This window comes from Musca domestica, unplaced genomic scaffold, assembly GCF_030504385.1.
Source record: "Musca domestica strain aabys unplaced genomic scaffold, Musca_domestica.polishedcontigs.V.1.1 3, whole genome shotgun sequence".
Classification (NCBI taxonomy): domain Eukaryota; kingdom Metazoa; phylum Arthropoda; class Insecta; order Diptera; family Muscidae; genus Musca; species Musca domestica.
Genome location: NW_026712299.1, coordinates 1,568,290 through 1,583,929, shown reverse-complemented (window position 1 = coordinate 1,583,929; position 15,640 = coordinate 1,568,290). Strand labels below are relative to the sequence as shown.

The window sequence follows — 15,640 nt, the reverse complement described above, 5'->3', positions numbered from 1 at the left end:
CCGATCTCGATAAAATTTAGCAAATGTATTTCTGAGCTGCATTTGATATATTTCCCCAAATATTGTTGTTACAGAGTGCATATTACGGCTGCGGAGGACAAAAATAACAAATCGGATGAACAATATATATGGGAGCTATAGATATATCTGAACCGATTTCGATCAAATTTGGCATACTTATTTTCAGGCCTAATTTGGTTCTATATGCAAAATTCAAGCTGATATTACACGTTTGGTGCACAATCAAAGACAAATTGGACGAAGATATATATGGGAGCTATATCTAAATTTTGACCGATTATCTCCAATTTCAATAGGGTTCGTCCTTGGGCCAAACAAATGATATGTTCAAAATTTCATCTCAATCGAATAATAAATGCGACCTGCATTTTGTTCACAAGAATACATGGACAGACGGACGGACGGACATACGGACTGACATGCATAAATCAACTCAGAAAGTGATTCTATGGAGATCCTCAAAACTACATATGGGTCTATTTCGCTTCCTTCTCCATGTTACAAAGACATAATACCCTTACCACTATGTGGTGTAGGGTATAAAAACAAGTAAAAAAGTTGCAAGTTCGGCCGGGCCAAACTTTGAATACCCTTCACAATTTTGAACGAATTTGACAATTCTCAAAAACAATAAAATCCGTTAAAAATTCTGTTAAAATCTTAAAAATGCCGAATATAGCTATTATATTAGGGTCTATACGACGACATGAACCCTATGAGGGACAGGTAGCAAAAAAAAATGGTCCGATCTCTACCATCTTTATAACAGATCTTGTTTTGATGGAAATATTGAGATGTACCAAGTCTGTAATGTTGATTTCTGTCTGTTTGTCGGATGTTGATTTCGCTTTTTATGAACTTCATGGATATTCAAAATTTTGAGCCTTTGTGGGGGAGGTACCAGAAGGAGTGGCCCAATATATTCCGTCTTACTACCAGATCTTGGGTTCATAAAAATAGTAGGATGTGTGAAATTTGAAGACAATCGGGCTCTTATATCATATTTTCTAAGAGTTATAATTATTCAACATTTTGACCCTTTGTGGAAGAGGCACTTGATGGAGTGGACTAATATTATCCATTTTGGCACGAGACCTAGAACTGACGCAAATATTAGGATTTGCAAAATTAGAGCAACATTTTTAGAGCAAAGTTTCCTTTCTGTGTAGAAAAAATATTTTTTGTTTTTGCAAATTTCGACTATTTATGGGGGAGGTATCAAAAGGAGTGGACCGTTTTTGGCCATCTTAACACCAGACCTTGGGTTCACATAAATATTGGGATATGTGAAATTTGAAGACAATCGGACTCTTACATCACATTCTATGAGAGTAGTAATTATTCAAAATTTCGACCATTGGATTGGACCGACATTGTCCATTTTCACACGATTTTACGATTTACAAAGTTGGAGCAAAAAATTTCGACCTTTTGTGGGGGAGGTACCAGAAGGAGTGGACCGATATTGCCCATCTCCGAACTCGATCTAAGTTTGACAAAAATATCGACTCAAAGGGAAAGGGATTTGGTCTATAGAGACCTAAGGTCTAAAATCGGTATTTCTATGAGGCATATTTTAGTCGTATCTATATAACAAACGATAATAAATTAAAAAACAAGTAAAAAAAACATTAAGTTCGGCCGGGACAAACTTTAGTACCCTACACCTTTGGGTAAAGAAAACATTAGAGCCCATTATGACCCACATATAAAATTTTTAGATATATTCATGGGAAAATGTGCCAAAAATCATCAAAATACCGAATATCGGGAAATACGGCTGTACGGGGCTATACAAACACGTGGACCTATACATACAGTGTTTCGCCAAAAGAGCTAGAACCCATTAAGACCAACAAATACCAATTTCTAGACAAATCCGGGAAGAAATGTGGCAAAAACCATTAAAATGACAAATATCTTGAGGTACGGTTATATGGGGGCTATACCAAATCGTTAACCCTTACATGCAATGATTCGCCACGCGAACTAGGACCCATTATGACCTACAAATACCAATTTTTAGACAAATCAGTGAAAAAATGTGGCAAAAACCATCAAAATACCGAATATCGGGATGTACCGTTATGTGGGGACTATACCAAAACGTGGACCTATAATTACAATGATTCGCCACAGGAACTAGGACCTATTATGACCTACAAATACCAATTTTTAGACAAATCCGTGAAAAAATGTGGAAAAAATAATCAAAATACCGAATATCGGGAGGTACCTTTATATGGGGGCTATACCAAAGCGTGGAACTATAGATGCAATGTCTCGCCACACAAAGTGGGACCCGTTATCACCCACAAATACCAAATTTCAGACAAATCCGTGAAAAAAGTGGCATAAATCATCAAAAATCCGAATATCGGTAGGTACCGTTATACGGGGACTATACCAAAACGTGGACCGATATATTTCATTTTCAATAGCAACCATCCTATCACAATACAAATTGCTCTGCTAAATTTTGGCGCTCTACGTCAAATAATGTGGGCTGTATCGTGATTTCAACAGACAGGCGGACAGACGGGCATCGTTAATCGACTTAGAATTTTATGCTGATTATGAATATATATACTTTATGGGGTCTACGACGAATATTTAAAGATGTTACAAACGGAATGACAAAGTTAATATAAGGAGGGTATATTAACTTTGTCATTCCGCCAAGGTGTCATTCCTCTAAGGTGGAGGGCTTAAAAAATACTCCAACTCACCGTTCTAAGGCATTGACATTTTTGTAAAGCTTTAAATACTGTGTGAATACCATTGTCAAGCTGTGATGATCTTCTTCTCAATTTCATCTCGAACACCAGCATATAGCTTGCTTCCAAAATATTTGCAATTCTATTTTAAGAATTATTTTCTCCATGTTCTCGTTTATTTTTAGCCTATATTTCTTCTCCTTGTGGCATATGGCCACCTTTGTAATTTGCACAAAAGGAGAGAAGAAAAACAACAACAACAACAACATCAATTAATGCAAAAACATTTTGTAATGACATTTTGGCATAGATTCAATATTCATTTCCAACAATTCCACCCACCCGTGGGTGGGTGACTTGACAATAGGTGACAATACGGCGATGATATTTGTTAAGCCGTGTATTCGAATGAAACCTTATACACAACATGTAAATACGATTTCAAGGTAAATGTGGCAGAATTGTCAGTCGGAATATGCCTCCAAGTCATTATGTCGTCTACAATACACAACATTCAACAATGAGCTGCCATACAGCTGACCATTGACATGGAAAGAGGTCTAAATAACAAAAAAGAAGAAGAAAAAAAGTCATGTTCTGTTGTCTTCTTCGGTGACAGTCAGATGACATTTAGCAGCAAAAAAGAAAAAGTCTCAGAGGTCCAATGAAATGACAAATGGAAACAAATACTTGACATAATTCCTATGAAATAAAAACAAACTATGTTTGTAAGCAAAAAAAAAAAAAAAAAAAAAAAAAAAAATTCCACGGGTTTTTTTGCGGTGGGTGTGGGCATACCTCAGAGCAAATGACGTGTAAATAATTATACAATCATATTTTTTATGAGGGTAGGGGTAAGAATGCCAACCACAACAATTGGTATTAATGATTCTAGGTTGAGGGCGGAAGGTTAATGGGTCTGTGCTAAATTTAAAGTGATTTAAAGAAATACATAAAAGTGGAATTATTTATTTTTTCTTTTTTCCTTTCTTAATGGCTGAACGTATCCACACATCGTTATCGAGGAAATATTTCATGTTATTTATATTTTTGCACATATCTTTGTTGTATTATTATTTATAGCCAACCACCCTTTGGCCATAAAAATGTCTTGCATTTCACAATAAATATTTTTCCTCTCTATTTTAAATTGCTATTCATTATTGTTTTTGTGGCTAAGGATGATTTAGAAGTGTCTATTAAAAACTTTTATCCCCAAGGCGATATATGGTACATTTGATACCCTACACAAGTTAAGTGAGTCTATATGTTTGTTTGTAACATGTTGTAGTCAAAATTAAAAATTTCAAAATGCGGAAGGTACGTGTGACGTGTCATGACCATAACAATATAAAACAGCTGTTCAAGCCAATCTTATGGGTTATAATGTAATTCATTACTTGTGGTATACCATAACGCCATAGCCATAACCCTTACCGTAAATGTTGGTTTTTATTCCCTCCACCATACATAGGGGTATGGAGGGTATATTAAGTTCGTCTTTCCGTTTGTAACTCATCGAAATAATCATTTTAGACCCGAAAAAGTATACCTATTCTTGATCAGCGTAAAATTCTAAGACGATTTAGCCCTGTCCGTCCGACCATCTGTCCGTCTGTTGTAATCACGCTACAGTCAAAACGAATCAAGATAGGAAGCAAAAATTTTGCACAGATCTCTCTTTTGTCTGCAGGCAGGTCAAGTTCGAAGATTGGCTATATCGGTCCATATATAGCCCCCATATAACGGTACCTCCCGATATTCGGTATTTTGATGATTTCATCCACATTTTTCAACGAAATTGTCTCAAATTCTACACAGAACTCCTTCTTTGTGAGTACTTTACCCCCTGAAAAAGAGTTGTCTATAGAGGTCCACGATATCGTATAGCCCCATATAACGGGTACCGATATTCGGTATGTTGATGACTTTACCCACATTTTTTAACGGAATTGTCTGAAATTGTAGACAAGGCGTTCTTTGGGAGCACTTTACCCCCCTGAAAGATTATTGTCTATATAGGTTAAAGATATCGTATATCCCCCGTATAACGGTGCCGCCCGATATTCGGTATTTTGATGATTTTAGCCACATTTTCCAATGATATTGTCTGAAAATCCACACAAGGAGTTCCTTGTGAGTACTTTATCCATTGAAAGAGAATTATATATATATAGGTCCACGATATTATATGGGGGCTTATAACGTTACCCCCGATATTCGATATTTTGATGATTTTAGCTACATTTTTCAACGGAATTGTCTGAAATTCTACGCAAGGAATTAGGTTAGGTCCACAATATCGCATATCCCCCTCATATATCGGCACCTTCCGATATTAGGTATTTTAAAGATATTTTGAGTGGATTTTTTTTTTTTTTGAAAATTTTCTAATTTGTTCCAAATGGTGGAGCATATTCAAAGTTCGGCCCGGCCGAACTTACTGCCTTTTTAATCGTTTTTTTTTTTTTGCAAATGTATGTAAATAACGGCTATTTATGGCTATGGCACTATAACGTATAGTTAAGCCTACCCACTGAGATTCCAAAAAGTCAACTTACAGCCGATTTGTACCTCTAGTACCAAATAAAATTGCTGTATAGTGCATAATATGACCTCGAAAAGAACAAAATTAAAAATATTTATTGGAGCGAATATATAGACAGGACCGAGTTTCACCAAAACGGAAAAATTGTGAATATGAAAAAGCCTATTTAATATGGGCTGCTTTTACATATACAGGGTTAGATGAAAAAACTGCAACCAACTTCAGACTGCTGTCATTTCTAAGCCACTCGTCCGACAGCTGCTAAAATTATTCCAGTGATAGCTCATTATATTGTTTACAAGCGTAGAGAGAGAGATATTTCCAGAAAATAAGTTATTCGTGATGGAATTCAAGCGTGATAGTGTGATTTCTTTATATTTGGCTGAAAATTCACATGTGGCTATCGTTAGAGCACTCCAGCATTTAAATGTGAATAAAACTTTTGTGTGTCGTACAATCGCTCGTTACCGTGATACTGGTAGCGTAGCCCGACTTCAAGGAAGTGGACGGAAGAAAACAGCAACATCAGTAGAAATGGTTTGAAAAGTAAAGAAGCGACTTAATCGAAACCCGCGTCGCAGTGGCCGAAAAATGGCTCGTGAGCTGGCAAATATTGAAAAATGAGCTAGGGATAAAGCCATTGAAATTCCAAAAAGTGCAAGAACTTAAAGAAAATAGATTCAAAGGAGCTAAAGAGTTGCTACGGTTGCCCGAAAGTGGTGAACTGCCGAATTTGGTTTTCTTCGATGAGAAAACATTCGTTGTCCAGCTGTATGTAAACAAACAAAATGATTGTGTTTACTTGCCAAAGAGGTCAGCTGAAAATGTGAACCTTCGGTTGGCCACCAGAACTCAAGCACTGGCCATGGTGATGCTGTAGGCCGCCATAACAGCCGATTGTCTCTCTCCGCTCGTATTAATCGACCGTGGCATCAGAATAAATGCTGAATATTATCGCGAAAATATTGTGGAGGGTGTATTAAAGGCTTGGGCATGCAAACATTTTGGCCACCGATCTTGGACATTCCAATAGGACTCAGCACGCGCCACCCAAGAACGGTAACAAAATGAGGATCCTCGCTTGATTTCCACAATGGCCATCAAAATCTCCGGATACCAATCCGTTGGACTATTTTGTCTAGAGTATTTTGGAAGGCAAGGTTGTCACTAAAAAATACCAAAGTGTCGATCACCTCAAACAAGCGCTTCGCCGGGAATGGGCCAAAAACCGCAGTGCAACATTCGGACGTCGTGTGACGGTTTCATTGGCCGTTTGAAGGCCATAATTCATGTCAAAGATGACCAATTCGAACAAATCTAAACTTATTCTAGAATTTGATGCTATTTCCAATATTTTTTGCATTCATTCAAAAAAATAAAAAAAAATGTAAAAATGATGGCGTTTGACTTTGTTGCAGTTTCTTTATTTCACCCTGTAATATTGTATGTCACGTCTAATTGAGCCGTTAAGCTAACCACTGAGATTCCGAAAAGTGAAATTATAGATGATTTGGTTGAAATATGAAATAAAGTGAACAGATATGTCTCATCTTTTTATGAAGAGAACACAATGTTTATTTCAGATTTAATAATCGTTTTTGTTATTCCAAACTTTGACCATTCGTGGGGGAGAAAGAGTGGACCGATCTCTACCATCTCAGAAAATAGCAGATCTTGTGTTGATACAAATATTGAGATGTGGGTAATTTAAAGACAATCGGTTTTCTTACATTTCATTTTATAAGAGTTATAAGTATTCAAAATGTTGACCCTTGCTAGAGGAGGTACTTGATGGAGTTGGCCGATATTGTAAATTTTCGCACCTGACCTAGAACTGATGCAAATATTAGGATTTTCAAAGTTGAAGCAAAATCGGATTATCCTTTCTCTTTCTTTGGAGTAAAATATATTGTTTGTGAAAATATCGACTTTTTGTGGGAGAGGTACCAGAGAGGGAGGGTACCCATCTCCGAACTCGATTTAAGTTTAACGATAATATTATGATGTACCTAGTTTAGACCAAATCGGATACTTCCTTGGAGAGTTATCTTGCGCATCAGCCAGCCAGACGGACGGACGGATGGACATCGACTGCAAATGTTTTGAAACGGATTTAGTCGAAAGAGGGTATAAAAAATACGTTGAAAAATACTCATCAAAATCATAAAAATACCGAATATAAGGACTTACATAGGCAAGTTTCGTCATGGGCAATTACAATATTCAAATACGAAACTTGAAACAATTCCTGGAAAAAAATTTCGCAAAAATCATCAAAATACTGAATTTAGGGATGTTCCGTAATATAGGGGCTATACGAAGACCTGGACCAGTAATACCTAATTTTTTTATCACAGATTGTAGTACGAAATTGAAAAATACTTGAGTGGTTAATGCAGTTAAAATCATTTCGAATATATGGAGGTAGAAATGAAATATCATTCCCATGTTGATTTTAAGAATTTCTAACATTTTCTTACCGAATTAAGAAAATATTCCTGTAATTTGCTAAGTAGAATTTCACAAATATTTATTTCGTCCTGCAGATATTTTCCGAAATAAGGAGTTTAAGTGGAATTGAGAAGTCAGTGATAAAAATAATTAAGGTTTCTTTTGGGAAAATTGAATTTCAATCCACCATTCGACGTCGACTTTTACACTGGATATATTGTTCGAGAAATTTTTCTGAGTGTACCGATTACTTTCATAGTATTCCCATAGACAAGGATCAAAAGAAGTCCACTCTGAAAATAAATGTAATTTAATCTTGAGTTTTGCCTCGTTAAGGCGAAGATCATATGTTTTATGATTTATGTGTTTGTTTTCTCTTTCGAGACGAGCTTAATGATCAGGAATTTGCAGTGAAAATGAAAGCCAGATAGACACTATCACACACTCACCACTATGCGACGCGTTTCGCCGTTGGTTAAGCGGCTCATCAGGCATATTTGGTGTGGATGATGGCTTACAAGGGCCGTTCTCTGGAAAGTAGTATATATTTCGAACTTATTGCAAATTAGCATATGCGAATTATACACTAGAAACTCTCCAGGTTCGACTCAAGTTCTATTGGCAGATCTTTTTCACAGCAAAGTTTTGTTTTTTGTGTTGAACTGTGTACCCACTTTCCTAAAGAAAATTCGACTAAATTAACCTCTATTGCAGGTTGGAACAATATTGGAATAGCAGTGTTTTCATTAATATAGTTCGCCAAAGAGCGTACATTGGCCACATGGAACTCTTTATCTTCTGAGGTCGGCTTCTTACTCTTCGTATGTCATTCTTAACAATGTTTTTTTAATTACATTTAGTTCTCATGGCACCTTTCCATTGTGGAAATCCATTTTTAAATACCTACATTATTTTATTTAAGCTCCAGAAATCGTTTCAAATTGCTCTATTATAGAGTATCCATATGTACCAGTGTACACCGATAGTCCACTTTAAAGACCTTCATATTTCATCTAATATCCATAAATAAATGTGTGGTAAATTCTTGCTAATGTTCAGACATCTGAGTTTGCAAACCCCTCACCTCCCTGCAAGGCAGTAAATCATAGCATAAATGTTCTCCAAGGATTTATACACACAAACGCACACACAGCTGAGAGTACAAAACATTAAGTCAATATAAATTTTTCAATGCTAACAATAGAGACCAACCCAACCCAACCAACAACAGCAGCAATAACAATAACAACCCCAATTTAATGGGCAACATTTAAAATCAATATAAGCCCCATCTACGACTATTCATTTCTGTGCTGTGTGTTCACATTTTGAATCGAAACTAAAGCTTAGGCAGCAAACTGCTCACCTGAGCAGCAGCAGCAGCACCTGAGAATGGTAGCATCAATTTGAAGTTATATTCTTGTCTTCAGTATTTTTTTGGTTCTAATGACAAAAAATTAAGATAAAAATGTTTTATTTGTCTAGGATTTTTTTTGTATTTTATTGAGTGCATATGTCATGTGATTGTGGGATGGTATGGGACAAGATTTATGGTTTTCTCTAGTGATAAATGTGACCTTTCTCATATAAATGTTCTTACAGGGGGGTCTTAAGGTGAAATGGGAAATAAAAAACATTGTTGTGCTCCGGTGGCGAAACATTGCATGTATGGGTCCATGATTTGGTATAGCCCCCATATAACGGTACCTCCCGATATTCGGTAATTTGATGATTTTTGCAACCTTTTTTCACGGATTTGTCTGAAAATTGGTATTTGTGGGTCATAATGGGTTCCAGCTCCGGTGGCGAAACATTGCATGTATGGGTCCATGTTTTGGTATAGCCCCCAAATAACAGTACCTCCCGATATTCGGTATTTTTATGGTTTTTGCCACATTTTTCACTGATTTGTCTAAAAATTGGTATTTGTGGGTCATAATGGGTCCTAGTTCGTGTAGCGAAACATTGTAATTATAGGTCCACGTTTTGGTGTAGCCCCTATACAACGGTACCTGCCGATATTCGGCATTTTAATGGTTTTTGCCACATTTCTTCTAATGTTTCTTTTACCCTAAGGTGGAGGGTATTAAAAGTTTGGCCCGGCCGAACTTAATGTTTTTTTACTTGTTCTTCTTTCGGACCTGACATTATGTAAGATATTGTTAGAAGATTAATTTCTGTATTAAAATATGTTCATAAAAATGTCTTCAATATATGGAAGATATTAAGGAGGTCTGCTGTATCCCATTTAAGCACCAGTTCTAACTTAAACAAGTTAAAAAGTTGTAAGTTCGGCCGGGCCGAACTTTGAATACCATCCACCATTTCGATCGAATTTCGAAATTTTCAAAATACAAAATCCTTAAAAAATTCTATAAAAAATTTTAAAAATACCGAACATAGCCGTTATATTGGGGTCTATACGACGTGGACCTACATAGGCATTGTTTGTCATAAGCCATTACCATATTCAAATTCGAAACTTGAAATAAACGGTGAATAAAGTAGCTAAAATCATCGAAATATCGCATATAGGGAGGTCCGGTAATATCGGAGCTGTGTGAAGACCTGGACCAGCATAGACAATTTTCGGTCGCAGACTGTAGCATCCATTACGAACTTCAAATACGACATCTCAAACAATTTCGGGTGGATATTGTACCTAAACTCGTCAAAATACCGAATATAGGGAGGTACTGATACATGGGGCCTATACGACCTGCATAGACAATTTTCTGTCACAGACTGTAGTTCCCATTACGAACTCTAAATACGTAATTTGAAACAATTCCGGTGAATAAATCCGCTAAAATCATCAAAATACCGAATATAGGTAGGTATCGTCATATGGGGGCTATACGAAGACGTGGATTTGCAAAGACATTTTTTTTGTCATAGGCTGTAGTGTACATTACGAACTTCAAATTCGATTTTAGCCTTCTATCTCAATTCGTTCGAAAGATAGTGTGATTACAATAGACAGACATACAGACAAACATAGCTAAATCGACTTAGAACTTTACGCTGCACTATGGGTAAAAAGCATGATTTTTTGGCATAAAGTCATTTTTTTTTTTGGTTTCATATTTTGAAATTTAACTGATTTCCTAAATGTAGATACCCATATTAGAAAAAAAAAATGTTTAATATCAATACGGGTGGCAACCCTTTTTTGCTGGCGAGCTTTTAAAGTCAGCTGTTTGAAAGTCACTTTGTTTTGGTACAACTGGCGGTAAAGATCAGCTAAGTTCAAGTGCTTCTGATTTGACAAAATTGAAAAAAATAAAATGTGTAATTATGGAAAACGTTAGTGCAGGTATGTAAAATTAAGACGAGGTGCCCTTTTTGTCATAATTGTCTGTTGTTGTAATACTGTGAATTGTTTCGTTTATGTATAGCTTTATATAAAATCTATAAATTGTAGTTGTGTTCCGTGGAGTGTAACTTGCGAATGGCAAAGCATTGCAAAAAGGTATAAATGCCAAGTTATTAACAAAAGTGTGTTAATTAATGAGTTACTAGCCTTTTTTGTTCTATTTTGTGCCAACACGTGTTTTGCAGATAAACATGTGTTTGTCCATGCAGCGCTCATTGAAATTTGGAGAAGCAACAATCGCTCAGAAGATGCACTTGAGAAATATGTGTTACAGAATATCAATAATATCAGTTTAAATGAAGACCAAATGCCTTTGATATCAAAACAAGTGAAAGATTCTGTTAATTATATAAAAAAGCATTTGCCAAAGTGCATCCGTAAACTAGAGCGATTTAAAACTAAACATTCAAAATGGCTTAGCAAAAGTATAATTATTGTAATGAATGAGCAGTATGTTTCTCCAAATCATCATAGCCGATCTGGCCGATCGATATAGCAGCTACATGAAATAGTGCCCCAAATCATATGAAAATTCGTAGGTCATCTTGGAGGCATAAAAATGAATACAAATGAAATTTCACTTCAACAGCTTCATAAATAAAAAAGTTGGGTCAAATAGGCCAGACCGGCTATATAGCAGCTACATAAGAAATAGTGCCCCAAATCATATGAAAATTCGTAAGTCATCTTGGGGGGGCTTAAAAAATGAATACAAACCAAATTTCACTTCAATAGCTTCATTAACAAAAAAGTTGGGTCAAATCGGCCAAATCGGCTATATAGCAGCTATATGAAATAGTGCCCCAAATCATATGAAAATTGGTAGGTCATCTTGGAAGCATAAAAAATGCATACAAACCAAATTTCAATTCAATAGCTTTGAAATTAGAGTTTATGCCAAAATAAACGTAAAAAAAACCATAGTGCGCTGGTGAAGAATATATATACTTCGTTGGGACTGACATGAGTATTTCGAAGAGTTACAAACGGAATGAAAAAGTTAATATACCCTCTATAGTATGGTGGAAGGTATAAAAACTACCTATTAGCTCCTTATCTTAAAAAGAACATGACATAAAGAATAAGTACTTGCCAAAGAGCCATCAAGAGTCTATATTTAGAGTACTAGATAATGATTTTTTTTTAATTCGTCATTTTTTTATTTTTAATTTTATAATTTAGATTGCCGAAATAGGGTAAAAACTATTGGTAATGAAAACCACATAAACTCTAGATCGTCAGTAGACCAAACATAATTAAAATCGCATATTTTCTGCAAAAAAGCAAAAAAAAAAAGAGTTTTCCTTACAAAATTTACCAGCTAAAATAACACACTCACTATCCATAGAAGAACTTAGGAAGACCTGTATATGGTCTGTAGATGGATTCTATACTTCGAAGTCTTGAAGATGATCTTTTAGCTATTGAAATATTTTAAAGGAACCAAGTTGAAATGCTGCAGAACTTTTGTCCAAACAAACCGTTTACAAGATGTTCTAAATATAGCAGACCTGTAGAAAGGATTCTAAACATAGAAGACTAGTAGAGGGGTTTCTGGCCACAGAAATCCCGCAAAAAAATTTATACCTAAACACATTGTGGAAGGTCTTTTTGCAATGGTAGACGTGTCGTCTAACCATGAAAGAATTGTAGAAAGTCTTTTGACAATGGAAGATCAGTAAAAATTCTGCTAGTTACAAAAGATTTGCAAACGGTTTTCTATGAATACTTATAATCGGTGAAGACTTGTAGTCACACGATTGTTCAAGGAAGACTTGTAGAAGGTCTTTGAAACATAAGAGATATGAAGAAGGTCTGTTCCAAAAAAAAAAAACAACATTTATAACTAATTTTATGCGAAATCATTTATAAAAACAACAATAAAGGGATAAGCCTGACCATTTTGCAACAACAAAATACTACGGTATCCCGAACAACCAAGCCACACTGTTCGAAATCATAAATTTCATATTCTTCTCAGTTTTCTGGTTGAGAGAAATATTTAGATGTATCAACATTGAAAATTGTGACCCTTAGTGGGTGAGGTACCAGAAGGTGTTCGCAAATATATATCACCTTCAAAACAGATCTTGTGCTAGAAAAAATGTTTGTATTTGTGAAATTTGAAGAGAGTCGGATGCTTATTTCGATTTTTTGCGCGTTTTGTTTTTCAAAATCTTGAATCCTATGTGTGAGAGATACCAGAAGAAATGGCCCGATCTCTAACATTTTTATAATAGATCTTGTGTTGGTTGAAATATTGAGATGTCTAAATGGAATTGGATGATAATTTCGCGCTTCATGAGCTTCATGGATATTCAAATTTTGACCCTTTGTGGTGAGATACCAAAAGGAGTGGAACGATATATTCCATCTTCACACCAGATCGTGGGTTAAAAAAAATATTGTAATGTGTGAAATATGATGACAACTGCATGCTTATTTCGGATTTTATAATCTGTTGGTTATGGTCCGATCGTACGATCTTTATAACATATCTTGTGTTGATTGAAATATTGAGATGGCCAAGCCTGAATGGAATTGGATGTTAATTTCGCGCTTTATGAGCTTCATGTATATTTAAAATTTTGACCCTTTGTGGGGTAGGTACGGGAAGGAGTGGACCGGTATATCCCATCTTCACTGCAGATCCTGTGTTAGTAGAAAAAATGTGATGTGTGAAATCTCCACCCCAAACCTTGGGCTAATAGAAATATTTTGATGTGTGTAATTTGAAGACAATCGGGCTGTTACATCACAATTTTTAAGAGTTATAATTATTCAAAATTTGGACTCTATGTAAATGGAGGTACTAGATGGAGTCGAACGATATTGTCCATTTTCACACCTGATCTACTACTGATGCTAACATTAGGATTTGCAAAGTTGGATCAAAATCGGATTGTCATTTCTCTTTCTGTAAAGTAAATTATTTTAAATGTTAACATGTTAAGATTTTGTGGGGTGGGTAGCAGAAGGATTGGACGATATTGCCTATATCCGAACTCGATCTAAGTTTGATAATAATATTACGAAATACAAAGTTTGGACCGAATCGGATGGTCTCTTCGAGAGTTATCGTACACACCAGCCAGCCAGACAGACGGACGAAACTCGCTAGATCGACTCCAAATGTCCTGAAACGGATTTGGTCCAAAGAAACCGTTATTATCATATAATGGGAGTATAAATCACTTTTTATACCCTCCACCATACATAGCATTGAGGTTATACTAGGTTCGTCATTCCGTTTGTAAGTCATCGAAATAATAATTTTAGACCCAACAAAGCATACATATTCCTGGTCAGCGTAAAATTCTAAGACGCACTGTCCGTCCGTCCGTCCGTTAGTCCGTACGTCCGTCTGTTGTAATCACGCAAGAGTCAAAACGAAACAAGATAGGAAGCTAAAATTTTCAAGCTCGAAGATGGGCTATGTCTGTCCACAATATCGTATAGTCCCCATATAACGGTACCCGCCGATATTCGGTATTTTGCTGATTTTAGCCACATTTTTAATGAAATTGTCTGAAATTCTACACAAGGAGTTTTTTGTGAGTACTTTACCCCCTGGAAGAGAATTTTTTAGCCTAATTTATTTAAAGGAATTACCTTTAAATTCACACAACGGTTCCATCTGAGAACTTTACCCCTAGAAGAGGATTGTCTAAATAGTTCCACGTTTTAGTATTGCGCCCATATAACTGTACCATCAGATATTCGGTATTTTAATGATTTTTGATACATTAGTCACCGGAACTGTTTTAAATTTCGAATATAAAGATCGGAACAGTTACTACAGCCTATGACACAAATTACTTATTACACGTCTTTGTATATCCCCCATGTAATAGTTTCCGACGCATTTTTTTGAAATTTTTCAAGTTTCTTCCAAATGGTGGAGGGTGTGAAAAGTTCGGCCCGGCCAAACATAGCTGCTTTTTTACTTACTATTTTTTTGGTAATTTTGGAAAAATATGGACTTTTTTGCACAGTGTAATAGCTCCTCTGTTTATGGAAAATATTTAGCAGTACTTTAGTTTATAAAAGATATTTGAAAGGTATTTCTGTGTAGAAGGCCACCAAAAAGTTTACTGCCTAAAGGAGTCTCTTATATGTATCACTCTCCCTTATTCATTAAAATAATGTACCTCCACTTTTAATAATCCCTAGACATCCCCACTCAGATTCCATTCAAAACCCTTTTTCTTCTTCTTTTTGATGTTGGCAGTTGTGTAATGTTTAATCAAATAAAAGATTTTTAATGCCAGTAATTAGCAAACATCTGGAAATAATGCGAATTTATTTGAATGTTGCCAAGTAACTAATGCCAATATGAATGGAGAAAAAAGAGAGCAACTCACAGTGGCTTTAGGAAACTAATAAGGGCATATTGGAGTAACCAAAAATAAATCTCAACTTGCATTTTATCTAAAATTGAATTGAATTCCTGGAAATCTCAATTTTCGTTTGGGAAAATATTCTGGTTTATTCAGATTTCAATTAAGCCACAATATGCATGCATTT

The 15,640-nt window shown here is 35.7% G+C and overlaps 1 protein-coding gene across 2 annotated transcripts in view; it reads left to right on the top strand.

Moving 5' to 3' along the window:
- The window catches only part of LOC101894701 (uncharacterized), a 183,234-nt gene that overhangs the window by 134,184 nt on the left and 33,410 nt on the right, over positions 1-15,640 (top strand). The window lies entirely within an intron of this gene.